Source organism: Rhododendron vialii, chromosome 4a (genome assembly GCF_030253575.1).
Source record: "Rhododendron vialii isolate Sample 1 chromosome 4a, ASM3025357v1".
NCBI lineage: Eukaryota > Viridiplantae > Streptophyta > Magnoliopsida > Ericales > Ericaceae > Rhododendron > Rhododendron vialii.
Window position 1 is genome coordinate 26,529,717 of NC_080560.1, and position 27,299 is coordinate 26,557,015.

The following is a 27,299-nucleotide window of genomic DNA, read 5'->3' on the forward strand; positions in this document are numbered from 1 at the left end:
TCACTGGTTCTGATCCTGGTGCTATTAAAGAGGTGAAATGTCATCTATTTCGTGACTTTGAGATGAAAGACTTGGGCCCTCTTTGGTATTTTTTTTGGCATTGAGATTGCTTCCTCTCCTAAGGGGTATCTTATGGGACAGTCTAAGTATGCAACTGATATCTTTCACCGCGCTCGTCTCACTGATACCAAAACTGTTGACACCCCTCTCGAACTTCATGCCAAGTTCTCTGCTTCTGATGGTGTTCCTCTTGAGGATCCTATAGAATACCGTGAGTTGGTGGGTTGCTTGGTTTATCACATTGTGACTTGACCATATATTGTCTATGCCGTTCATATTGTTAGCCAGTTTGCTTCTGCTCCTCGGTCTACACATTGGGTAGCCCTGTTACGTATTCTGCGTTATATTTGTGGAACTCTTCATCAGTGTCTTCTGCTTTCTTCTACCTCAAGTTTTACTCTCCAAGCTTATGCTGATGCTGATTGGGCTGTCGGTGATATCAGTGACCGCAAATCCACATCTGGCCTTTGCGTCTTTTTGGGAGATTCTCTTATCTCCTGGAAAAGCAAAAAGCAATTTGTTGTTACTCGCTCTACTACTGAAGCTAAATATTGTGCTATGGCTAATGCTACCTGTAGGGGGATGAAAGCAATTGATGCTTCGGATTACCTTAGATTGCAACGGCTTATTCGTGCCTTTTCACCGGAACCTTAATTCGTCGTCGGAACCCTAATTTGCAAAATAGACAGGGGGTGAATGCACCTTTGCCTCTCGTGGCAAAGGCCCTCCGATGCCAAAGTTAGTATTACGTACTAGCAGTCAAACCCTAATTATCAGTAGGAAAGCAATAAGAATGCAGTGTATTGCGTACCTTTTGCCTCTAGGTTTACCTCATATTTATAGATTTGCGAATGCTTGTTGCCCAAGCATCCCTGTTGCCATAGGATTCCTAACTCGTATAGGAAACCTAGGATATCAAGGATTCTCGTTTCCTTTATCAGTTTATTAGAAAAGAGTCCTCTTCGGATTCTTTTCCATAAAGAACCAAACATCCCATACTCGTTGGGTATCCTTCTCAGATCCTATATTCTTGGGACCTCATCCCTTAACGGAGTACCACTGTCTCTGGACCCTTCCAGAGTGTTCCCTTTACTCCAACATCTGATTGGAATTCTTTCTTTGTTCGGCTGTCTCATCGCCGAACAGACTGCCTGGACCAATCACTTCTCATGTCATTGGTCCATATTGCCGAACATTGTCTAGCACGATGACTGTCCCATCTATATTCAAATTATGGTCCCATGTATCATTTGTTCGGATATCAATTACATTGCTTTCAACCCGTCATCCCTCGTATCACATGCTTGGTTCTTACTTCATCTGTTCGGTTGTATCATAACCGAACAGTCTGCTTGGACCAGCTACTTCACGTGTAACTTGGTCCAATGTAATCGGAACGTCTCTATCTGCCGAACGGTCAGTTTATACCCATGACTTCTCATGTCACTGACCCTTATCGCTGTTCAATGCACTGACCGACGATCAGTCATGTTCAATTTCTCACGTGTTCTTATACACCACGTGTTCGGCAACTAGATGTACCTGTTCGGGAATACCTCCCTACAATTGCTCCCCAGCTTTACCTATTTTTCACTGTTCGAGGGTAATGGGTGAAGCTCTTAGAGACAAACGTTTAGACCTGAACTTCCTCTGATACCGAGCAGTCATAGTTTTTAATACTTATTGATGCTCTTTGGCGCCTTTGTCATTATACCATTTCGAGGTATAAACTCTACGTGGCACGTTTCATATGCCTATCATTAATTTCGAACTAACGTTCTATGAAACGGCGTCAGAACGGTATTTGCTTTCCGTTACTTTAACTTGTAACGGCGTGAAACGAGACGCTTCATCTCCGTTTGTTTCACTTAAATCCCTAAAAAAGGGTTTTCTTTGGAGTTTTTATACAAAAACTCAGAGCATTGTCTTGTCTTCTCCACGAGAAAAACTCCCTTTCTTCCACCATAGCCGCCGCCTGCAACTCGCTCGTGTCACAGGAATCTTTTCATTTAAACTCGTAAGATCTCTATTTCTTCTGCTTAGGTTTCCCAATAAGATTTCTCTCCTATTCCATTTGTTTCCATCTGAGATCTCGTTCTCAGATTTTGGGTCAATTCTAGGGTTTCAGTCGCACCCATTTCCAGTTTTACTTTTTCTTCGACTATACCCATGGCGGATGATAATGATAACCCTCCTAGACCCAGTAAGTTTAGGAAGCTCTGCGATACCCCTGCTGCCATGACGGCATTTAGAGAAAAATATAACATTCCTGAAAATGTAGGACTTGAACTTGCTCCATTAGGAGCGGATAGAGACGCCGGCTCTTGGGACAGGATGTGTATCCCAATTGTAGCTATTGTTGAGGGCGGGGTCCGTCTCCCCCTACATCCATTACTTCGCCAGATTCTAAACTGGTATCGTCTTACTCCCATGCAAGTTTCAACCAATGTTTTCAGGCTGATAATGGGGACTATAGCCTTAAATGGGATTCTAGGGACCCAATTAGGAATCTGGGATATCCAATGGTGGTACAGTATAGTACTAAACCCCGAGTACAATACTTACTACTTCAAGGTTAGGAAGGCAGACAAACGTTTCGTACTTAATCTGCCAGATTCTGCTCGTGACCATGAGATCGACTTCCTCTATGTAACCGGAGCATTTGAGCCTTTAGGGGAAGATGGCCAAGTGCTGGGGCTCCATTGCCCCCACATATGGGGCTATCCACGTATGCTCTTGCTTTTATCTTTTGCAATTCTTCGTTTACTGCTTTCTCATAGCTTTTCTATATGTCTAACTTTGGTTTTGCAATTCGGATCTTGCAGCTGAAAACACTAACAGGCGTCCCAGACGTGTACCGAGCAACATCCGAACAGAAGATATCAACCGGATTTTGAAATACACAGGCGAACCTGGTACCCGAACAGCAGGTCGGGGTCGGGACGCTGACGTGCTGCTGGGATACGACCTTTCGTACAGAGGGGTCATTGACAGAAGACTTGCCCATCCCAGCACCAGTGCTGCTTCTACCTCCACATCAACTGCTCCCCAACCACATATTTCAAGACTTCAAGCTGGTGTTACCGTAGTTGGTCAACTTGGAGAAATTCCTATTTCAGAAGGAGTGCCGCTTCCCCGCTTGAGACTTAGAAGATCTACGCGTGGATCTGTTTCGGAACAACTGCCCGAACAGTTGGTTTCAAATCGTGATACCAGCTAATCCTCTTCTTCTGGTTATTCTCTATCTCCTCGAGATCCAGGTACTATGACTCGTCAACCCCTTAATCTCAGTACCCTTCTCACTGTCTCCACTAGGGGACGTGGTGGTGCCCATAGGGCGGCCTCAACTGGTGACCCCCCCCCCCCCCCCCCCCCCCCACGATCTCGTCGCACTAGGGGGGATCAATCCGATCATCTTCTTCTCCTCGGGAACAAGATAGTTCCCTTGAGGCCGTCGATGCTCATCGGGACAAACGTCCTAGGAGTGAAGAAGTTGGAGACGCTTCTGCCCAAGCCGCAGCCTCACTTCAACAACCCCTTTCTCCGAGCACTCAAGTGTTTCCACAAAACTGGACCCCCCAGCTCATTAGGGGTGATCGGCCTATCCACATTGGAGATAGTGCCAGCTCATCAGAAACAACACTTGCCCTGGCTCAAAGGTTGCTGCTCCCTGTTGACTTGCAGAAGGAGTCCTCGTCTCCCCCTAATCGGCTTGTGTCCACCGGTCCCGTCAGTGGGATCAAGGTAACAAAAACTTCTTGTTTTAAGCCCCATCTTTGTTGTAATAATTAAGAAATGTTACTTACGTTTGGTATTGCTGCAATTTATCCAAAAAATGGTCGTACTGGGCCAGAAATTCCAAGAAGCTGAAGCCGAAGCCGAGAGAATTAGGCTTTTAAATGACAACACTAGGCTGCTCCGAACAGTCACAAGATTAGAGAAGGAGAGAGATAAAGCTAAAACAGATCTCTCTGAGACAAAGGGCAAGCTTGAGACCACGAAAGATAGCCTTCATCAAGCTTTGGCCGAGATGGACAGCACCAAAAAGGCTTCCTTTGAAGATGGTTATCAAAAGGGTTTTGACGCCATGACGGCCAGTTATGTGGAGCAGATGCCGGCCATTCAAGATCAGATCTGGACTGCATGCTGGGAGGCGTGTCTAACAAAGGTAGGAATTGCCGAGGATTCCCCCCTCTGGGTGGAAAATGATCTTCCAAGCCGCCAAGCAGCAGCTCCCTAAGAGCATGATGGTTCTCCAACTGATGATGTCGATCAGCAGATCGATGATTTTGCAGATGCTGATGAAGAAATACAAGTGGAGTCGCAAGATGTTGTAGAGCATTTGCCTGTTCGGGAAGTAACCGTTGAGACTTTTGTTCCAGAGGAGATTGCTGCTGCTGTTGTTGGGTCGGCTGGAACTGATATTCACCCAGAAGTTCAGAACCTAGATTGAAAGGCAAGCAAGTATTTATATGTTTTGTTTTTGTTGACACAAACAATGTGGCTGGTCCTGCGTGACCATGGTATTTCAACCCTGCGTGGTACCAATACTTTCTCGTAGTATGGTAATACTTTTGATAATACAGGTATTCGGCCCCTTGTGGCGTAACTGTTATAATTTGCTCGGCTCCCCTCGTTGTTGCATTTGTTCGGATGCAAATTAGTTTAATCTAAGTATTTCGTACTTTGATCATTATAATCATATGTTTTGCTTGTTTGCATAAGTGTTTCGTACTTTAGCAAATCCTACAAACATGATTTTTGTACTGAATTTAAGTTTCACGTTCTTAAAAACTTTTCTAAGTTTCTCGTATTCTGAATGAACTTGTGCAATCTTGAAATACTCGTATCAAGTGTTTAAGCATGCTATCGTACTTGAATGCTTCTAAGTTTCTCATACTTGAATGCTTCTAAGTTTCTCGTACCATACAAGTGTATTCATACTTGTTTTAACTTTTAAGTGTCACGTACTTAAAAAAGACGTACAAGTGTATTCATACTTGTTTAGTTTTTAAGTGTCACGTACTTAAAAAAGACGTACAAGTGTATTCATACTTGTTTAGTTTTCACGTACTTACGTGTATAAGTGCCCGTTCCCTGCTCCCCAATATGAATGAGGGAAACTAATCTCGTAGTTCGTATTGTTAATACAAATACCAGGAACACAACATTTATACTAAAAAATGACTTTATTCATAATTTGTAAAACTCAAGAGGGCATTATTCATACCCCTTGCAACTGGAATAACAAAATTAGAACAAGGGAATTATATTCGTAATTCCCACACAATCACGTAGTGCAAATCTAAAACAAAACTGAATGCATCTAAACAAAGAATTTTCGTAGATTATGGACATTCCAAGGCCTCGGAATTGGATTACCATCCAAATCTGCCAATTTATAGGCCCCTATGCCTACAATCTCGGTTACTCGATAAGGGCCTTCCCAATTGGCCCCCAACTTGCCTTCGTTGGCCACCTTGGTGTTGCCGAGCACCTTCCGTAGTACAAGGTCTCCAACACCAAATTCTCGAGGATGAACATGCTTATTATAGCTCTTCATTAGCTGCTCCTGGTAAGAAGCCAGATGGATTAAGGCCCTTTCTCTCCTCTCCTCGGCGAGATCAAGCTCAATTTCAAGGGCTCTGTCATTGCCTCCACTTTCAACCAAAACGGTCCTGTTGGTCGGCAAACCTACTTCCAAAGGTATGACAGCCTCTGTTCCATATGCCAATGAATAGGGGGTCTCTCCCGTAGACCTCCTAGGCGTTGTTCGGTGAGCCCATAAAACTAGCGGTAACTCGCCAGGCCACTTCCCTTTAGCTTTGTCCAGCCTTTTCTTGATCCCATCAAGGATAGTTTTATTAGACGCCTCTGCCTGCCCATTACTCTGAGGGTAGGTTGGGGTGGAATAATAATTTCGTATTCCATACTGGGCACAAAAAGCCTTGAATTTCTTCTGAAATTGGGATCCATTGTCTGTGATCAATGAGTAAGGGACCCCAAAGCGAGTGATAATGCTCTTCCACACGAACCTTTCTATCATGGGTTCAGTGATTTTGGCCAGTGGTTCTGCCTCAATCCACTTAGTGAAATAGTCTGTTGCAACTAGTAGGAATTTTCGATTCCCAGTTGCTTTGTGTAGCGGACCCACGATGTCCATTCCCCATTGAGCAAACGGCCAGGGACTTGTCAAAGGCACCACATCCTCGGCGGGAGTTCGAATCATTGGTGAGAATTTTTGACACTTCTCACAAATCTTCACATACACCTTTGCATCTTCCTGCATGTGTGGCCACCAGTAGCCTTGGGTAATTGCTCGATGGGCAATGGATCTGCCTCCAGCATGGCTCCCACATGTTCCCTCGTGGATTTCATGAAGAAACTTCTGCACCATCTCATGATGTACGCATAGCAAATACGGGCCTGTAAAGGATTTTCTGTGTAACTTACCTTCCGGGGACAGCCAAAACCTAGCAGATTTGACCCTTATCTTATGAGCCTCCTTTTTATCAGAAGGGAGTATCTCGTTTCGTAAGAACTCCATGATTGGGTCCATCCAACTTGGTCCTTGGTTCACGTCCAAGACCAAGTCCACACTTCTCCCAATGCTCGGCTCACTCAGATATTCAACTGCTACCTTCCTTTTGAACTCAGCTGGTACAGCTGTAGCCAACCGAGCTAATGAATCTGCATGAGCATTCTGTCCAGAACTTATCTGTTCAATGTATACCCTTTCGAAGGTATCAAGCAAGTCTTTAGCTGCCTGCACATAGGCTACCATCTTTTCACTTCGGGTTTCATATTCCCCGGACAATTGATTGACCACAAGCTGTGAATCACAATACGCCCTAACCCGTTCTGCTCTTAGGGTCTTTGCACTTCTTAATCCAGCCAAAAGTGCCTCATATTCAGCCACATTATTCGATGCACTAAATCCGAGCCGAACAGATAGTTCAATCAAAACTCCTTCAGGGGGAAAAAGGACAACCCCAATTCCAGAACCAGTATTACATGCTGATCCATCGACGAACAGCTTCCATTCCATAGGATCCTGTTCGGCTGAGGGTTGATTCGTCATGGGTGTTGTCTTTGTTGCCTGCTCCTTTCTCGTAGGAGGCAGGGGAGCCACCATAGGGGAAAACTTCGCCATAAAATCAGCCAACACTTGGCCTTTGATTGCCGTGCACGGCTGATAATCAATATCGTACTGACTCAATTCGACGGACCATGTCGAGATCCTCCCCGAGAAGTCTGCTTTTCGTAGCAGTGATTTCAATGGAAACTCTGTGTAAATCATAACCTTGTGGCTTTGGAAGTAGTGTGGCAGTTTCCTTGTGGCTGTCCTAAGTGCCAGGACAAGTTTTTCTAAGGGCAGATATCTCGTCTCTGCATCCAGCAATGTCTTGCTAACATAATAAATAGGGATTTGTTCGATTCCCAAATCCCTCAATAGGACTGCACTTACTGCATGCTTGGAAACAACTAAATACATAATTAAAGACTCACCTGGCTGCGGTGTTGACAAAAGTGGGGGCTCGGCCAGATACTTCTTCAGATCCTGGAAGGCTTGTTCACTCTCTACTCCCCATTCGAATCCCTCCCTCTTTTTCAACAATTGAAAAAAGGGTCTGCACTTGTCACTTGACCTGCTGATGAATCTATTAAGTGCTGCAGCCATTCCAGTCAATCTTTGGACTTCCTTAGTGGTTTTGGGACTCTGAAGCCTTTGTAGGGCAGCAATTTGATCGGGGTTAGCCTCAATCCCTCTCATGGTCACCGAATGGCCCAGGAACTTTCCTGATCCAACTCCAAACGCACATTTCGAAGCATTGAGTTTCAGTTTGTACTCCCTCAAGATTTCGAAAACTTCTTTCAAATCAGTTATATGCCCCTGCTTATCTTGGCTTTTTACCACCACATCATCTATGTAAACTTCCATAGTCTTTCCAAGCAGCTTCTTGAACATGATGGTTGCAAGTCTTTGGTATGTTGCCCCAGCATTCTTTAGCCCGAATGGCATAACACTATAGCAGTACAACCCTCGTGGTGTGATAAATGAAGTCTTCTCTTGATCAGGTCCAAACATAGCAATCTGATGATATCCTCGATATGCATCAAGAAAGCTCATTCGCTCGTATCCAGCGGTTGCATCAACCAACTGGTCAATTCTTGGAAGAGGAAAACTATCTTTTGGACACGCCTTGTTCAAGTCTGTGAAGTCTACGCAAACACGCCACTTCCCATTCTTTTTCTTCACCACAACGGTGTTGGATAACCATTCTGGGTAGTAGACTTCACGTATTGCTTTAGCTTCCAGTAAACGATCGACCTCCTCAATTACTGCATCCACATGCTGTATGGTTGCTTTCCGTTTTTTTCTGAATGATCGGCTTATGCTGAGGGTCAACGTTCAAATGGTGACAAATCACACCTGCATCTACCCCGGGCATTTCCTTTGGCACCCATGCAAATACATCAACATATTCCTTCAGAAATTTTATTGATTCAGCCTTTTCCTCTGCTGGTAATGATTCCCCTACCAAGAAATATCTTTCCGGATCAGTTTCGTTGATCTGGATTTTCTCCAAGCCTTCAACCACCTTTTCAGCCGGACTCCTTCCAACATCCTCGATAGTTGGTTGATCTGGTTCTTCTAATGTATGAACGTGGTGGACTTTTTGGGGCTCTTTTAATGATTGAAATCAAACATTGTTGTGCCACTTTCTGATTGCCTCTAAGTACCTCAACCCCATTCGATCTTGGGAACTTCACCATCTGATGATAAGTCGAGGAGACTGCTCTCATCTTGTGCAACCATGTCCTTCCTATAATCGCGTTATAGGAAGAAGGAACATCGACAACCAAAAAATCCGTCCTCAATACCACTGATCCAGCCCGAACAGGTAGTGTTACCTTTCCAAGAGGCCAGACTGCTCCTGCTCCGAACGCAATCAGAGGTGTTGTAGATTGCTCTAAGTCTGTTTGGGTCAGTCCCAACTTCTTGAACGCATCGTAGTACATCACCTCTGTACAACTTCCAGAGTCCACTAAAATCCTCTCAATGTCATATTCCCCAACTCGTAGGGTTATGACCAAAGCATCGTTGTGAGGTATTTGGACTTCTCCCAAGTCATCATCTGTGAATGTTATGCATTCATTGCACTCATCATTCTCTCGCCCTCTCTTGTTTCCCAGTCGCATCACATGCTGATCGTGCTTGAATTGTCTTTGTAACAACCTGACCTCATTTCTCGTATAAGGTGTGGCCAACCCATGTTTCATATGGATTACTCCTTTAGGGTTTTGATCGTAACCCAGTTCCATAGCTTTCTCTTTTTCCTTTGGATCCTCCTGGATAAATTTCTTGAGATAGCCCCGAGAGACCAAATCATCAAGGTGTCTCTTGTACATCTCACAATCCTTAGTCATGTGGCCCCAATCTTTATGGTAATTGCAGTGCTGATTCGTAGCACGTTTTGCATCCTTGTCTCCGCCTAAACTCGGGGGCCACTTAAAATATGGCTGATTCTTTATTCGATAAAGAATCCTGTATATTGGTTCCTTCCGAACCGTAGTGATAGAAAAGAAAGATTTGGGGTCAAGAGCTTGCTTATCCTTGTACGGCTCTTTCTTAGCCTGCCCATATTCCCTTCTCTCTTTATAAGTTTTGGGTTCTGGCTTATCCACCTTTTTGGCAGGTGCCTTCGGCTGTTCGGCGACAGTCCTGCCATTCTCACGGAGTATGTCATCCTCCATTCTGGCGTGTTGCTCTATCCGTTCTATCAATTTAGCCAATGTGGCTACCAGATGTTTATTCAATGAGCGACGCAATTCTCCCCGAACAGGCAAACCAGTCTTGAAGGTGGCAATTGCATACTCCTCACTGCAACTTTCAATCTCGTTGAAAGTTTCCCAGTACTTCTTTGCATAATCCCTGATCTGCTTGTTCTCCTCCTGTTTCATGGTGGATAGACTCTCAAAGGTCTTAGGGGCCTTTCTGCATGTCAGGAACTGAGCAGTGAATTCCTCGCCCAACTGCCTCCATCCTCATATGGATCGCGGGCCCAGTTTATGAAACCAGGCTAAAGCCACCTTACCAAGGCTGGAGGGGAACATCTTGCATAAGATGGCATCATCTCCCTCGTGCATGAACATAGCCTGCTGGTAATGCTGGATGTGAGCTACGGGATCCATATTTGTCTCGTAAAGTACGAACGTACCGTGCTTCACTCTGCTCGGCAACCTAGCCTCTTGTAGCCTCTTTGCAAAAGGGGAGGCTGCAATATTACTTAGGGCGTTTCGTGCTGCTTCTCGTGCAGTCACTGTCCCATCCTCATGTTCCTTCGATTTGTGAGCCGTAGCCTCGACCCAATCAGCATCAGGCCTCTCGTACCTATCTCGATGATGCTTCTTTTTTTCCTCCTCTTCTGGGGTGGAACTTCGGTCTCTGCTCCTCCTTTTTCGTGAAGAAGCCCTTCTCACCGATGTTCGGCTTCTACTTCTGCTTCTCTTTTTTCGTGGAGAAGCTTCGTATCTCCCTTTGTTAGGACTCCTGCTCGTTCTCCTTCGTGAATGAGTCTGCTTATGGACTACCAGAGTCCGTCCGTCCTTTTGGGAATACCTCCGAGAAAGTCCAGAATCTTCTGGGTGCTCTCGTACATGCTGCAATTCCTGTATCTCGTACTCTCATTTTTTAATCAAGCGAGCGTACTCCTCGATTTCCCTTCTCTTTTTATCGAGGACATCATTATCATTATATACACTTCTTGAATGGGTGTCTGACTCTTCTCTTCGATGAGACCTACTCCTTCTTGTGGAGCCGGTAGCAGTTTTGTCTCCTTTTTCTTTGGAGTTATCTCTGTCATGTCTACCAGTGGGCTTTCTCGGAGCACCTGGTGGGGATTTATCTCTTCCTTCACCCAACTGGTCCTTCGGACTAAACGGTGTAACTGGATCTTGTTCCATCATGATTATTTTTCTGAAAATTTGTTCGTTTTCCCACAGACGGCGCCAATTGTAGGGGGATGAAAGCAATTGATGCTTCGGATCACCTTAGATTGCAACGGCTTATTCGTGCCTTTTCACCGGAACCCTAATTCATCGTCGGAGCCCTAATTTGCAAAATAGACAGGGGGTGAGTGCACCTTTGCCTCTCGTGGCAAAGGCCCTCCGATGCCAAAGTTAGTATCACGTACTAGCAGTCAAACCCTAATTATCAGTAGGAAAGCAATAAGAATGCAGTGTATTGCGTACCTTTTGCCTCTAGGTTTACCTCATATTTATTGATTTGCGAATGCTTGTTGCCCAGGCATCCCTGTTGCCATAGGATTCCTAACTCGTATAGGAAACCTAGGATATCAAGGATTCTCGTTTCCTTTATCAGTTTATTAGAAAAGAGTCCTCTTCGGATTCTTTTCCATAAAGAACCAAACATCCCATACTCGTTGGGTATCCTTCTCAGATCCTATATTCTTGGGATCTCATCCCTTAACGGAGTACCACTGTCTCTAGACCCTTCCAGAGTGTTCCCTTTACTCCAACATCTGATTGGAATTCTTTCTTTGTTCGGCTGTCTCATCGCCGAACAGACTGCCTGGACCAATCACTTCTCATGTCATTGGTCCATATTGCCGAACATTGTCTAGCACGATGACTGTCCCGTCTATATTCAAATTATGGTCCCACGTATCATTTGTTCGGATATCAACTACATTGCTTTCAACATGTCATCCCTCGTATCACGTGCTTGGTTCTTACTTCATCTGTTTGGTTGTATCATAACCGAACAGTCTGCTTGGACCAGCTACTTCACGTGTAACTTGGTCCAATGTAATCGGAATGTCTCTATTTGCCGAACAGTCAGTTTATACCCATGACTTCTCATGTCACTGGCCCTTATCGCTGTTCAATGCACTGACCGACGATCAGTCATGTTCAATTTCTCACGTGTTCTTATACACCACGTGTTCGGCAACTAGATGTACCTGTTCGGGAATACCTCCCTACACTACCTCTGAAATGGTATGGCTTCATTGGCTTTTATTAGATATGGGTGTCTCTATTTTCCCTCATACACCTCTTTATTTTGATAACAAGAGTGCTATTCAGATTGCCCATAACTTCGTCTTCCATGAGCGCACGAAGCATATTGAAATCGATTGTCATTTTGTTTGTCAACACCTTCAGTCTGGCACCATTACCTTACCCTTTATTCCATCCATGCTAAAATTGGCTGACTTCTTTATGAAGACCCACACTACTGCTTGGTTCCACTTATCCTTGACAAACTCTTGATGCTCTTCGTTGTCGCATCCTGAGTTTTTAAGAGGGGGGGGGGGGGTGGGGGGGGGGGGGGGGGTATGAAAGTATATTCTTTGTATCTTTCTAATTAAGGCATAGATTAGGGTATCATATCTCATTAAGGCATAGATTAGGCGTATCATTTTCTATCCTTTCTAGGTTAGGTTTTCCTCTATTTAAACGTTTGTTAGCATTGTATTTTGTATCTCAATTATCACTAATACAATCATTTGTTCACTTTGTTGGTTGGGGTTCTGCGAAGGTGTGCTTGCGTGTGGGCCGGAGAGGTGCGATTGGTTGATGATTAGTGGGGAGAAAGGAGGAGCAATCTTGTGGGGTGAAAGAAGGAGCAAGAAGTACAGAAGAGACAAAGGCAGCGCGTCCCTTGTTTCTTTCACGGTGGTAGTAATTGGCTTTTCCTAGATTGACCGGAGGTGATCACCTTTTCTCTGGGAAGAATGTTCTTCTTCCTCAAATTCAGTGCTCACTACTTTCTCTCTCCAGGAAAAGTTAGCTCTGTCAAATTAGAGGAAATGTCAGGGGTATTTATAGGGCACTTGGGCATAGGTCAGGCCCATGACACCATTCCTATAAAATCCTGACATGTGTCCCTCCTGTACCTTTGGGTCTTGGGGGAAAAAACACAGTCTCTCACGGGTTCTTCCTGTGGGAGAGCCTAATTCCTGTGATGCAACCACATTCCCAAGCCACCGAGCCACAAGAATCTCCCCCATTCTCGCTGGAGCAAGGTCACGACCTGCAGTGATTGTTCTCTTGCCGTAGAGCCCTTCCGAACCTTGCCTTTTGGCCCGAATGGAACTCCAGAGATTCTTTAGCTAAGTCTCTCTCTTATAATTCTGAAATCGTAGCGACTCGCGAAACTTTATCCACGGTCTTCCGCTGCGCAGGCCGCCCTTGTAATGGGGTCCGTCTTCCTTCCTCAAGCTTTAGCGGAATTTCGCAGGCTTAAGATTTTGTCCCGCGGAGATCTTTCGCGGATACTTCTCCAAGCTTTGTACATGTGTGCTTTCGTAATCTGGTGGTCAACCGTCTTTTCTAGGTCAAGATTTGACCAAAGTCTCCTTGTCGCGTGGGCCCTATTGCCACGTGCCCTTGGCCAATTAGCGAGTCAAAAGGTCTTCTTGGGTTAAAGGTTGACAATTTTGACCCCACCTACATGTGCCCCCCACGCGCATACGGCGGGTGCATGTCATGCGCGTGCGCATTTTGCCTCTTCCAATCTTCCACGGACACCCACGAATCGTTCCGCGATGTTTTGCCTTTTGATGGTGCTTCTTCGTGTATTATGGTGACCTTTTGGTGTACGAGCATCATTAATGCTCATTGATTGACCCCCTATATAAGGGGGGTTTCATTCATTATTTCCCACCTAACGTTCTTTGTCTCTTTCTCTCTCCTTCTGCGATCAACAATTCATTTCTCTCTCTCATCCGCTCTATAGAAATTACCTCTCTCTCTTAACTTACCATTCATGGCGTGTAATTTGATCATCGAAGAGCCCATCCATAGCGCGAAGGAGTGGTGGAGGGCTCCTTATCTTCGGACCGTTGGGGACCCGTTCTGGGCCCTTGCGGAGGCCTATCCCGTCGAAGGGGCCCCTTTGGTGAATCCAACCCACTTCATGAGTCCCGTCGAGCTAGAACACGCGAAAATCGTTAATCCTTCCTCCATCCTCAGATTCTGTGTGGAGCGCAGGGACTTTCCCTACTCTGAATGCTGTTTTGGGGCTCACTCTGCCCCACCCATCAACTGGCCAGAGTGGGTTGACGAAGTACTCAATGACCCCACTCGAAAGCACCTTCTCCTTGCAACCAGCACCTTTGACGCCGTCATGCTATAGCAAAATTTGAGCATTTTGAGGCACAGAGTGTCACACAAGAATTTGGAGCACGCATTTTCACGCTGGAGCATTGACACCCACTCTTTCTCCTGGGCTTGGGGAGGGAGTGGCCTCTTTTTAGAGGACTTGGCTATCCTTACTCGCCTTCCTCTCCATAGAACCAGAGCCCTTGACTTGGATGGCCTTTCTACCACTGATCAAAAGGACATCTTGGAGCTGAGGAGATTGAGAAAGATGGCCCAATTTGGGCCCCGGTTCATAGCTCAGGGTGTGCCCAAGGCCACTGCGGCGTTTGCCAAGAAAACCTCTTGGCCAAGCTGGCTCCACTACTTTTTCAAGGACCTTTAGCCCGCGAAGTTGGTGAACCCCAAGGGACAGCGAGACTTCTTCCCTGGTCCCCAATATCAGCAGCGCCTCTATATGGCGGGTTTCTTTACCTACTTCCTCTCTTACTTCATTCTTCCTGACTATCTGTCGGAGAGCCCTTCCCCGGCGGTCTTCCCTCTCGAGTGCTTCTAATGCATGGAGAGCCTATTCTGTTGGCACATTTATTCCTCGGATCCCTTCACCGCCAGCTGGACCTGGTCCATTCCGACCTTGCCAGGTCCCTCGGGAGGTGTGACCATCTCACCATGGCTCACACCAGCTTCCTGCTTACATATTTCTATGAGCATTTTTCGATCATTGCGCTGGTCCCACGGACCTTCATGGCGGTAAATCAACGGTCCTGCGCTGAACGGTGGTATGAGACCAGCAGTGATGCCTCATGGTACGAGGCTTGTGATATCGCGGAGAACTTTACTGCGCGGCCTTATAGCCTTGCTTCTCCGGGTGTTGTTGCTATAGGCCAATGCCTCATTCCTACTCGCACCTTCGTCTCGATCGTGAGTGGCGGCGACTCTATTGCATGGGTGGTTGTCGATGCTACTCTTATTGCCATCCCCGGGTGGCTCCCCTGCGTTAGCAATGAAACCTGGAATGTGACGCTCTATTGCCTGGACCTCTTCACTAGGCAATTGGGTTTTGATCAAGGAGTTCCAGGGGATGCTCCGCTATGGCCTTCCTTTGTCGATTCTCATCTTCACTTCGTGCGGCCGTACACTGCTAACGTCTTGGAGCATTTCAAACATCTGTCCATCCCCTAGAAAAGCAATAAGGGGCGCTACACCACAGATTTTCTCTTATTTTGGCGGCGTAATTTGGATTCCTTCTTGAACTTCGTGTGCGGAAATGCGGATATGCTTAAGGAGTCTAAAATTGGATAGCTAGATACTTCTCTACAGGCTGTGGCCAATGCCCACAAGGCCGACTGGCGCAACTCTCACAGCATGTAAGGCGTGACCGAGGCGCAGCCCTTCAATAGAGACTTTTCACTCGTGTCTCCTCTTATGGCCCCAGCCGCTGCACGATGTGCTCTCGCGCAGAGTGCCAGAGGAAGAACGCAGCCTCCGGCCGCGACAGAATCAGTGCAGCTGGCTTCTTTACGGGTACCCCCGGCGGGGGGTGGCTAACGACGAAAACGTCTCTGCACAGTACACATTTTTTCTTACTTCACATATTCTGTTGATCCTATTTTGTTATTCTGATTTTTTAGAATTTCAACTGTGCATTCAACAATGAGAACTGGATGCCTGTACTTTTGTGGAGTATGAGTGGCCAATAGTTGCTGCGGGGGAGGAGGCAGAGGAAATTGCAGCTATAGGGGAAAAGATGGGAGACGCCTCGGCTGCTCTTGCCAAGTGTTGCCATATTGAGGGGTCTCGATCTTTTTCTTGCATTGTCGTTTCCACTGATTCCTTCAAATTTCTGACACTCTTGATCTATTGTTGAACTTTCTTAATAGCTGTGGTGGACGAGGATGAGGAGGAGGATGCCGATAATGGTGATGATGTGCCCATCAGCATTCTTCTGGAGTCCAAGTGGGCTCAATCTTCTATTCCCGCGGTGGATGCTACCCACATTGTGGATGTCCCTGATTCCCCTGAGGAGACTAGTGAGGCAAAACTTGCTTAGCCCCCCGCGGACCCGGTCTCTTATCCGCAACCAGAACCAGAGTCCTCTGCGGTGATAGGAGGTACGTTTCTACCCGAAATGCCTTTGCTAGTGGATCTCGGGGGGGATCCCAACACAATTTCCTCTGAGTCGTCTCCTTCTTCCGAGGAACCTGACAATTTCATTCGTTATTCCATTGATCAGGATCCTTCTTCTCGTGCAGCAACTTCCGAGGCCTGCGCACCCCCACCATTAGCAGATTCCCGCGAATCTGTGGGTAAAGATGACATCGCGGGGGAGCTTGTTACAATGATAACTGTTCAACACCTGAGGGAGGAAGAGAAGGATAACGTCGAAGAATTGCTCCGTCTTACGACAGGGGATATCCTTCCGTAGGATTGCTTGGGACTGGATCAACTTCCACCCCTTCGGATTCTCAATAGCAGCCCTTTTTCCACTGGCGTCAGGATTCGTTCTACAAACAGCTTCCTTAACCAGGTGACTAATGACTCTCCGGGCTGTTCTAATGCTTCTGTGCTACAAGACCCCCTGCCCGCCGTGGGAGGTGACTTGGTCGCGGACGCTAGCAGCCCTCACTCCCTTGCGTGCTCTACTTCTTAAATTCTCTCACCTTTTCCGTCCGCGAGGTGCACTCCCACTTTGTCGGTCAAACCTCTAGTCCCTTTCGTGGATAGACAGCTGGAGGTAAACGAGGAATCTTTTGCGGACCCCACATCCATTACTACTTCAGATCTGGGTCTTCTATTTAAAGATGTGGTTTTTGCACAGATTGACGATGTTCTAGGAGGTCAAAGTAGTGCCGCTCTTGGAAATTACGCAGTTGATTTTGATATGGGAGAGTAAAATCGAGAGGTGGAGTTCAAGGAGCAACCTCCCGGCCAGCCAAGCCTTGCTGTCGGTCATGGGTAGGAGCTAGCCGATCGTGGTATAGGTCTAGCCACGGCTGAAAGGGCCGGGTCTTCCACGGGGGTGCCAATCCACCTGTTCTCTGTGGCCTATCTAGTTGACGAGGCTTACTACCCATTCATCAATGCCATCGCCGAGGCCCACTAACGCTCCAGCTCGGGTCAATGCTTTTGAGGAACCTTCATGACCTGATGATGCCCTGGGCACAGCTGTGTTTTAGTGAGTTTACCCTTGCCATGGAAATAGCTATGCAAGGGCTCATGTGGGACATGGTGAGTCTGGGCTTCGATCTGGGCTGGCTGAGTGAGAAGGGTTCAGCGCTCAGGGCCGCAGGAGACTAAGCATCTCTGTAGCCCGAAATCTGAAGTCTTGCTACCCAAGTGGAGTCTGCTAGCAACATTTGGCAGAGCTAGAGGCTAAGCTCGCCCAAGCCAGGCGACAGGACGCGGAGCTGGCTGTCACGACACTAAAACTCACAGATCCTGACCCCAACGGGATCCTGACCCCAATGGGGCTTATCTTTAGGGAGTTGGCATCGTAGGCTTCTCTATTTTGTTTTTTTGTACCACATGTATCGCTACCTTTTTTTTTTTTTCGTTTTTCATTATAATGAATAAAACAGGGCTTCACGAATACTTGTGCTTCCTTTGCTGTTTCTCGCGTCATGCTCTTGACTATCTTTATTATCGCACTTTCGATAGATATTAACTCTGTTAGCGCTAATTCCCTTTTATCTTTCTCTTGCGGATTACGCTTTGATAGCCTCTGTTTTAACATAATCTTTGCTGATAATTGTTAACTCTTTTAACTTTTTATCTTGCAGATCATACTCTGACCGCCTCTGGTTTAATATTATCTCTACTTGATAATCATTAACTCTTTTAATCTTTATCTCGCAGATCATACTTTGACCACCTTTGGTTAACATTATCTCTAATTGATAATCGTTAACTCTACTAATCTTTATCTCATGGATCATACTCTGACCGCCTCTAGTTTAACATTATCTTTATCGATAATCGTTAACTCTTTTGCCAACGGGATTTGCTGGGCAACTCTCTGCGGAAGTCCGTGCTTCTAGTAAGCCTGGATAATTAAAAGATAACTAACAAGGTGGCGGAGATGTTCTCTCCATGCAACTTGCTCATTTCTTCAAACAATGCACAATTATGTGGATAGAATAAAAGATAGAACGTTCCGATAATTCATTAACTTTTCCAAGCAACAAGTCTGCTCATTCATGCTACAAGATTATGAAATGGCCAAAGGTGGAACAAACCACTTTTCATTGGATTTAAAACAACATTGACAACAAAATAAAAGAAAGGTCTTAACAAGACGACTTCTCGTTGCTCTTTTTACGGATAAAACTTCTTGATGTACTTGGAGTTAACCGCTCTGGTCTTGAATCCACCTCTACATGGGCTAGGTGGTAGTACCCACTCTCGGAGGCTTTGATTATTTCATAGGGCCCCTCCCACCTGGGCATGAACTTCGGGGTCTTCAAGTCCCTCATGACTTCTATGGTCGACTTCCAGATCAAGTCTTCTACCTTGAAAATGCGGGGAAGCACACCCTTGTTGTAATAACGCGCCACACACCCCCAATACTTCTCCTGAGCCAAGGCCGCGGTGACCCTTCTTTCCTCTAGGGCTTCTAAGTCTGCCCTCCTTCCTTCTGCGGAGATTTCCATTGGGAGGATCATTCTCGCGGAAGGAACACTCGGCTCCGCGGGTAGGACCGTCTCTGCTTCATACACCAAACTAAAAGGGCTGGCGCGGGTGGACTTACTCTTTGAGGTTCGGTAAGCCTAAAAGGCTATTGGTAAGTGATCTACCTAGGTACCACTGCGTTCATCCAACAACTTACTCAGAATCCGTATAAGGGTTTTGTTCGTCACTTCTGTCTGTCCATTGCCCTGTGGGTTGTAGGTGCTGGAGGCATGGTGATCTACCATGTATTTGTCAAGGCGGCTCCCACATGACAGTTGATGAACGGAGTCCCGTTGTTTGATAGAATAATTTTAGGAATACCAAATCTACAAAAGATATTTTCTTTGATGAATCTTGACATCGCGTCTCCAGTAGCTCTTCCCAGCGGCATTGCTTTTACCCACTTAGTGCAAATTTTTGTAGCCGCCAGTATCCATCTGTGCTTCCACGAGGTTGGAGTGATTGGCCAACCAAATCCATGGCCCACGTGTGAAAAAGGTATGGGAAGCAGATTGAATGCAGTTCCAAGGAGGGGGCGTGAACCAAATTTCCAAATTTCTGACACGGTTGGCATCTCTGGACATGGCGCTTGGAGTCGTTTTCCATAGTAGGCCAAAAATATCCAAGATGGACCAACTGCTCATAAAGTTTTCTCCATCCCTAATGTTCGGTTTCATGCGTCTATTGCAACACTTCCTCTGCTTCTCTTTTGTCTACGCACCTCTGTGGCATCCCATCAAGGGTCCTTCTAAATAAGAAGCCTTTCTCAAGGAAGAAACGACGTGCCCCGCGGACCACCCTCGCGGCTTCTGCCAACTCCATTGGTAAGGACCCTTCTCGCAGGTAGTCAATGTACACCTACCTCCAATCTATCTCCTAATCATCGGTGTATACCATAGAGCACTCCGGTTTGACCTCGTACAGAGAGCACCGCGGGCAATTCTTCGCGGTCGCATTGGCATCTATCATCATACTTGGCCAATAATACCCCTGCCTCTGAATTCTCCTATATAGAGCTATTTCATTCTCTCCTTAGCTGTTTTCATGGATTTGGCTTAGCTTCTCTTTTGCTTCCTCTAAACTGACACACAGCGCCAGCCAAGCCTGAGAGGTGCGGTGATATAACTCTCCGTAGCTGTTGTCATGGATTTGGCTTAGCTTCTCTTTTGCTTCCTCTGAATCGACACACTGCGGCAGCCAACCCTGAGACGCGCGGTGATATAACTCTCCACGCAGAATTATGAAATAGGAGAGTTCCGTAGTGGACATAAGTCCTGTACTAGTGGTTAGCTGCACTTTGATGGCTCCTCGCCAGTCTTTGGGTGGCTTGGAGAAATCATATATCGCGGACGGCTCAAACACATTTACAATTTCTATGTATGCCTTTCCTTCTTCAAACTCTGTCCTTGCCTTTAGGGTCGCGAGGGTATCTGGGAACTGGTTCTCTAACCTTGGTTTGTGGATGATGCTGACATGCTTAAAGAATTTCATCAACTTTTGCATCGTTGTTCGATATGGCGCCAGCGTCAGCTCTTTTAGCTCGTACACCCCCTCTGTTTGTAAAACCACCAGTTTTGAATCCCCTGTTTTTTTCAAGTGCTTGATATTTCTTTACTTTGCCGTTAGCAAGCCTAGGATCAATGCTTCATATTCCACTTCATTATTGGAACAAGGAAAACTTAGTTTGTAGGCTAAATGACATTTCTCTCCTTTATCACTATGCAATACAATTCCCACACCACCTGATCCACTCCCCGTGGCCCCATGGAAGCTGAGTGTCTAGTGCATATTGTCTACACTGGCCACGAGAGCTTCGAAACCATCTCCTTGTAATGATTCTTCGAATGGCTCGCACTATTCACTTGGGAATTGAGCTAAAAGGTCCACGAGCGCTTGACATTTAATGGCTTTTGGGGTGACGCAAGAAATCTTGAACTCTACCAAGGCCAATAACCATTGCGCGACCCACCTTGTAAAGGCTGGCCGAGATAGTAGATATCTTACCAGATCACTCTTGGTAACAATTTGTATAGGGAACGATAGGAAGTAGTGTCTGAGCTTTTATGTAGTGAAGACTAGGGCTAGGTAGTGTCGCTTTATGGCTGTGTACCTCTCTTCTGCTCCTTGGACCTTCCTGCTAATGTAATAGACTGGGCACTCCATCCCATCTATTTCTTGCACCAGCAGGGCCCCAATAGATTTCGGGGTGGAGGTCAAGTAAAAAATCAGCGGCTTTCCCGCGACTGGACCCATGGTTTGGGGGGAAGTGAAAGCCATCTTAATTTTCTCAAAAGCCTAGTGATGCTCACTCTCCCATTCGACCCTCGCATTTCCCTTTAGTAAGTCCGCAAATGGTGCCGCGATTTCCACGAGTGTGGGGATAAAGCGCCGGAGATAAGATACCTTCCCCAAAAACCATTTGAGCGTCTTCTAGGAGTGGGGCAGGTGCATCTCTATAATGGACTTAATTTTGGCCTCATTCGCATCAATCCCGTGCCTATGAACAAGGAACCCCAAACTTTCCCGCTGTCACTCCAAACACGCACTGTAGGGGGTTCATCGTAAGATTGAACTTTCTGCATCTGCTAAACACAGTCACCAAGTTCGCGAGGTGATCACTCTGCTCCTTTGATTTTACCACCAAATCATCCACGTAATCCTCGATTATCCGATGCATTAAGTCATGAAGAATTGCTGTCATTACCCGTTGATAAGTTGCTCCTGCATTCTTCAGCCCAAAAGGCATGACTATCTAGTAAAAATTACCCAGCGGGGTTCGGAACGCTATCTTTTTCGCGTCCTCTGGCGCCATCTTGATCTGGTTATACCAACTGAACCCATCCATGAAAGAAAACAACTGGTGGCCTGATGCGGCATCCAGCAATGTATTGATATGAGGTAGTAAGAATTCATCTTTGGGATGGGCTTTGTTGAGATCATAGAAATTGATGCAGATTCTAATTTGACCATTCATTTTCTTCACCGGAACAATGTTCGCAAGCCATTCAGGGAACTGTATCGGGCGAATGAAGCCTGCTTTTCTCATCTTTTCTACCTTGTCCTTTATTTGTCCTTCTAAGTCGGGGTGGTATTTCCACTGGGACAGCTTGACTAGTCTGGAGTTAGGAAAGACATCTAGATGGTGTGCCACCAGCGCGGGGTCTAAGCCTTACATTTCCTCGTAATGCCACGCAAAGACGTCTGAATTGTCGCATAACAGCATGATCAACTTCTCCCGAAATTCTCCTTCTAATGCTTTACTTATGAAAAAAGGCTTACGGGGGCCCACTTCGCTGCTGAAATCAATTTCTTTTAGCGATTCCTACTGCGGCTTGGGCTCATCCTGCATGCACTCTGGCGCGGGCTCAGGCTTCTGAATGAGCTCTTCATCTTCTAATGTGGTGCATGTTCTGTCGAGGCTAGCGGTTTCAGGCTTACCCGCTACCCCGATGGACCGTCATAAATAGTACACCATTTTTCCCCCTTCCTTCACCTTAGTGATCTTTCTGGGGGCGGCAGCCTCTACCGCGGAAGTGTCACTTTCTCATGTTTCTTATTCCTCCTCTTTGATATCGTCCCACTTTGGTATTTTTACCCCGCGCGGCCTCGCGGTGATTGCTTGGGTTGCCTCGCCCATTTTAGAGAAGCATACTGCATCAAAAAGATGAGCCTCATGGGTGTCAAACAGGTTTTTTGACGCGCGAACAGTGACCTTCTTGCCAGCCCAAACTCCTTTCAAACATTGATAGTAACTTGATGGTACCACCACGTATTTATGCATCCAGCTACAACCTAGACTGATATGATAATTTGGATCCGCATTGATGAGGTGGAATCTTGTAGCTAAGTGGATTGCCCCTACTTCAAGATCTACCACAACATATCCTAGGGGCTGCCTCTTGTCCCTTCTAAAACCAGTGATGGTGATTCAACTATCAGGTTCTCCTGAATTTTAAGTTTCTTAAAGGTCGATAAGGGCATCAGATTTATGGAAGCCCCACCATCAAGGAAAGTACGCTTCAGCTCCGTCCCGTTAATGCAGGAGGTGACATACAACGTCCCTGATTGTCCGCAGGACGAACCCCTCCGCGGACATGCATGACTCATGGTGGACTTCCGTGATACTGATGATGGCCTTTATGATCTCTAGCCTCGCAGCTGGGGTAAAACTAAAACCGTCAAAGAAAGCTTGGAACTTCGTACTGTTTTGTAAAGCTCCGGCTGAAGCACTAGGATCGGGCATAACCACGGGAGCCGCGTGGTCTCCAAAATCCTCAGTGATTTCATAGCAGGAAACCATATGGGCCCATGCCTCCTCATCCTCTACTTCCATGTAGAAGTAGCCATCCGAATCTTCCTTGTCGTTGTACATGAACGGGTAGCATTCCACCATGTTGACTTCTCATTTGTAGTTCCTGTGGACTGGGTAGGGCTCCATGGGGATATCGCGTTGCCCTATCCATAATTCGTTAGCATTTTTCTTCCTCCTGAACAACCTCTTAAGCGACCAACAGTCACTGGTTAGGTGTTTCGTGTGATTGTAAATGCAGTATCTTGGGTTTTCATGATCCTCTCACGTAGGCTCGTACTCGACATGGGGGAGCTCCAACTTCCCATCCGCTACGCATGCGTTTACCAGGGCCCGTACTACATCCATGCTACAAGGGTAATCTAGCATAAGTTCAAAGTCGCGATCTTTCCGCTTCCTTCCTCCGCTTGCCTGCTCATTCTGCGATGCATCTGCACCAGCGATAGAGGCACCCGCGGCTTTGGTCTTCCAACTATCCTTTTTAGCAGGTTTGACGACATAGCGGAAGTTGCGTGCAGACTCTAGTACGGTGAAAAAAGTTCCCCGTTTCAAATTGATTAGTAGCATCTTGAAATCATCTATCATTCCTCCAATACAGATCTCAATTAGCTGGCCCTCCTTTACCGACTCAGTACAATCGACCGTGCGATCTTGGAACCTCTTGATGTAATCTACCACATCTTCACCGATCGTCTGAATCTCTTTCGTTAAGCTGATTATCGTTACTTTCCCGTGGACTTGGAAGAATTGAGCATAAAAGGTGTTCACCATTTCTTCCCAAGTGGCAATTGAGTGGGGCTCTAGATTGACGTACCATGTATAGGCGTGGGAAGTAAGAGACTTTGAGAATTTGTGGAGGCGCAAGTTGGAGTCTGCCACATGTGCCCCAATAGATTCTATAAAGTGGACGACATGTTCCTATGCACTCCCTTCCTTGCCATCGAACTTCACAAACTTTGGTTGAGTGTACCCTTCTGGGTAGGGTAATGATAGGGTTGCCAAGGGATATGGTGGTTGGATATCTGATCTTGGAAGAGAGGGTAAAACAGTTTTTTGCTTTTTCCTTTGTCAGGAGGGCCTACACTTCTACTAGAGTGATAAATTGCCCTACGGACGGGGTGCTGGCCTCAGCGGTGACAGGCTCTTTGCTGCTAGCATCATTTTGAGGACAAAAGAATCTAGGGCTGTGTCGTCTGATTGTTGCTGCCCCTAGCATGGATCTGCTGGGGTTCTTCGTCTTGACTAGTCGCGGCCTTCGGAAGGGCTGCCGAGATGAGCTTTGTGAGGACTGTGAAGGTTGCGAGCAGCTGCTTCTGAGTGTCTTGGAATTGTCGCTGATCGTCCTGTAGGGCCCTCAGCCTTTGTGTAGCCACACCTATGTTATTAGTCTTACCTACCTCCTTGATGGTTGCTATTACTATATCGTGTGGCGCCATTGCTTTCTTGCCCATTGCAAATGGTGGTCCAATGTATTCCTTTGAACGAGTACTAACCATAAACCAAAAGACACGTCCCCAACAGAGTCGCCTAATGTAGGTTGGGGTTTCGCAAAGGTGTGCAAGCATGTGAGCCAAAGAGGTGCGATTGGTTGATGATTAGTAGGGAGAAAGGAGGAGCAATCTTGTGGGGTGAGAGAAGGAACAAGAGGTACAGAAGAGACAAAGTTAGCGCATGCCTTGTTTCTTCCGCGGGGGCAGTAATTAACTTTTCCTAGATTGACCGGATGAGATCACATTTTCTCTAAGGAAGAATGCTCCCTTTCCTCAAATTCAGTGCTCACCACTTTCTCTTTCTAGGAAAAGTCAGCTATGTCAAATCAGGGGGAATGTCAGGGGTATTTACAGGGCACCTGGGCCTAGGTCAGGCCCATGACGGCGTTCCTATAAAATTCCAACACATGTCCCTCTTATACCTCTGGGGTCTTGGGGGAAAAAACGCAGCCTCTCGCGGGTTCTTCCCGCGGAAGAGCCTAATCCCCACAACGCAACCTCCTTCCTAAGCCACTGAGCCACAAGAGTCTCCCCCATTCCCACTGGAGTAAGGTCATGACCCATGACGATCATTCTCTTGTCGCGGAGCCCTTCCAGACCCTGCCTTATGGCCCTAATGGAACTCCAGAGATTCTTTAGCTAGGTCTCTTTCTTATAATTTTGAAATCATAGCGACTCGCAGAACTTTATCCACGGTCTTCCGCAGCACAGGTCACCCTAGTAGTGGGGCCTCGTCTTCCTTCCTCGAGCTTTGGCGAATTTCCGCGGGCTTAAGATTCTGTTCCACGGAGGCTGCTCCCCCGTGGACATATTCTGCAGATACTTCTCCAAGCTTTGTACACGTGTGCTTTCATAATCGAATGGTCAATCGTCTTTTCTAGGTCAAGATTTGACCAAAGTCTCCTTGTTGCGCGGGCCCTGTTGCCACGTGCCCTTGGCCAATTAGCGAGTCAAAAGGGCTTCTTGGGTCAAAGGTTGACAATTTTGACCGCACTTACACTCTTCTTTTCTATGAAGTCACAGAAACTTGTTGAAATGGGGTGCAAAGTCCCGTTGCTCGATCTTCCCACTGAGAAACTTGGACGCTTGACCTTGCCACCGAGAAACTTGGATGCTCGGCCTTCCCACCAAGACTCTTGGCCTTTCCACCGAGAAACTTGTCAAACAGGCCTAAGCTGCGACGCTCGGCCTTCCCACTGAGACACTCAACCTATCCACCAAGACGCTTGACCTTTCCATCGAGAAACTTGTCAAACTGGCCTAAGCTGCGACACTCGGCCCTCGCACCGAGAAACTTGTCAAACAAGCCTAAGCCGCAGCACTTGGCCTTTTCACCGAGACTTGGACGCTTTTCTTATTCCACCGAACATCCCACGAAGAAGACTAGACGTCCTTCCAAGAAGACCAGACATCCTACCAAGAAGTCTTGTAAAAACCAATGATGCGGGAATCATCCCCGGCAACGATGCCTGTTGTGGTGGCCAGGGTGGTTTCTGCTCAATCTTCTCAGATCCTTCCTTCGTCGTCCTCCTCGGTACTTGCACTAAGATGTAAGGCCCTCCGACAAGCAAGTCAATACACAAGAGATGAGAGGGAAAGCACTTTAGTGGCTTGTAAGAGCGTACCTCTCTTAGGGTTTATCCTCTCCTATTTATAGACAAATATACTTTCTCTCCAAGCCAGGTGTACATGGCACATGCCCAAGCTAGCCCCAACTCTGGAATGTTCTAGAAGCTTGTAGAACCAACTAGAAGGACCTCCATGTGGACCCCTGCCTCGGGTCGGGTTGACCCATCGGCACAACCCGTGGGCTAAAACGATCACCACTTGGTGTTCCAGCGTCACCGCACGCTCGACCTTCGGCCACCACCGCTCGGTCAATCTTTCTATTAGCGCATATCATTTTAACTCGTACAATTTTCAAAGATAATTACATCTAGAGATCTTGTTCATAATGAACACTAGCTATTTGAAAGTACTAATGGCAAATATTGATACATTGTGTGGTGCTTTTGTAAAGAGCACATCTACATTCTTTATATATTTGATATGGATTTCTTTCTTATTTGAAATATTGATAAGTAGTTGATGAGTGAGGTTGATAAAGTAAAGACACTTGAATACCAATATTTAGTGTTTTATGAATTTTAAAGCAAGAGTAAAGAATTGCGTTTGATACTAGTTAATCGCGTTGACTCGGATTTACTGGGGATTAGATATTTGTTATTTGGGCTAGTGAGCCATTTGTTGGAGGTTGAATTGGCCTTTTTTTTGGTAGCCAGAAACATATGGATAACAAGTTATCCATCGGTGTATAGTCCATAAACTCGCATGGGAAAAGGTGCCCCATAAGCCTTTAGGTTAATAGCACATAAATTTGGAAGAATTTGGACTTGATCAGTCACCGGATTGAAACATATAGATAATGAGTTTATTCATTGGTGTGTTGTCTGTAAACCTATGCGGAATAGGTGCCCTATAAGCCTTTTGTGAGATCCCACTTGGGGGAGATATCATCTTTTTGTCCATGTTTTGAGAGAGAGAGTAAAGTAAGTTGATGAGGAAAGGGTAAGTACTGGGGGGTGTATACGAAATTATGCAATGTTTAAAGAAGTGGGGTGGGCTTCTCCAATAACTAACGTTTA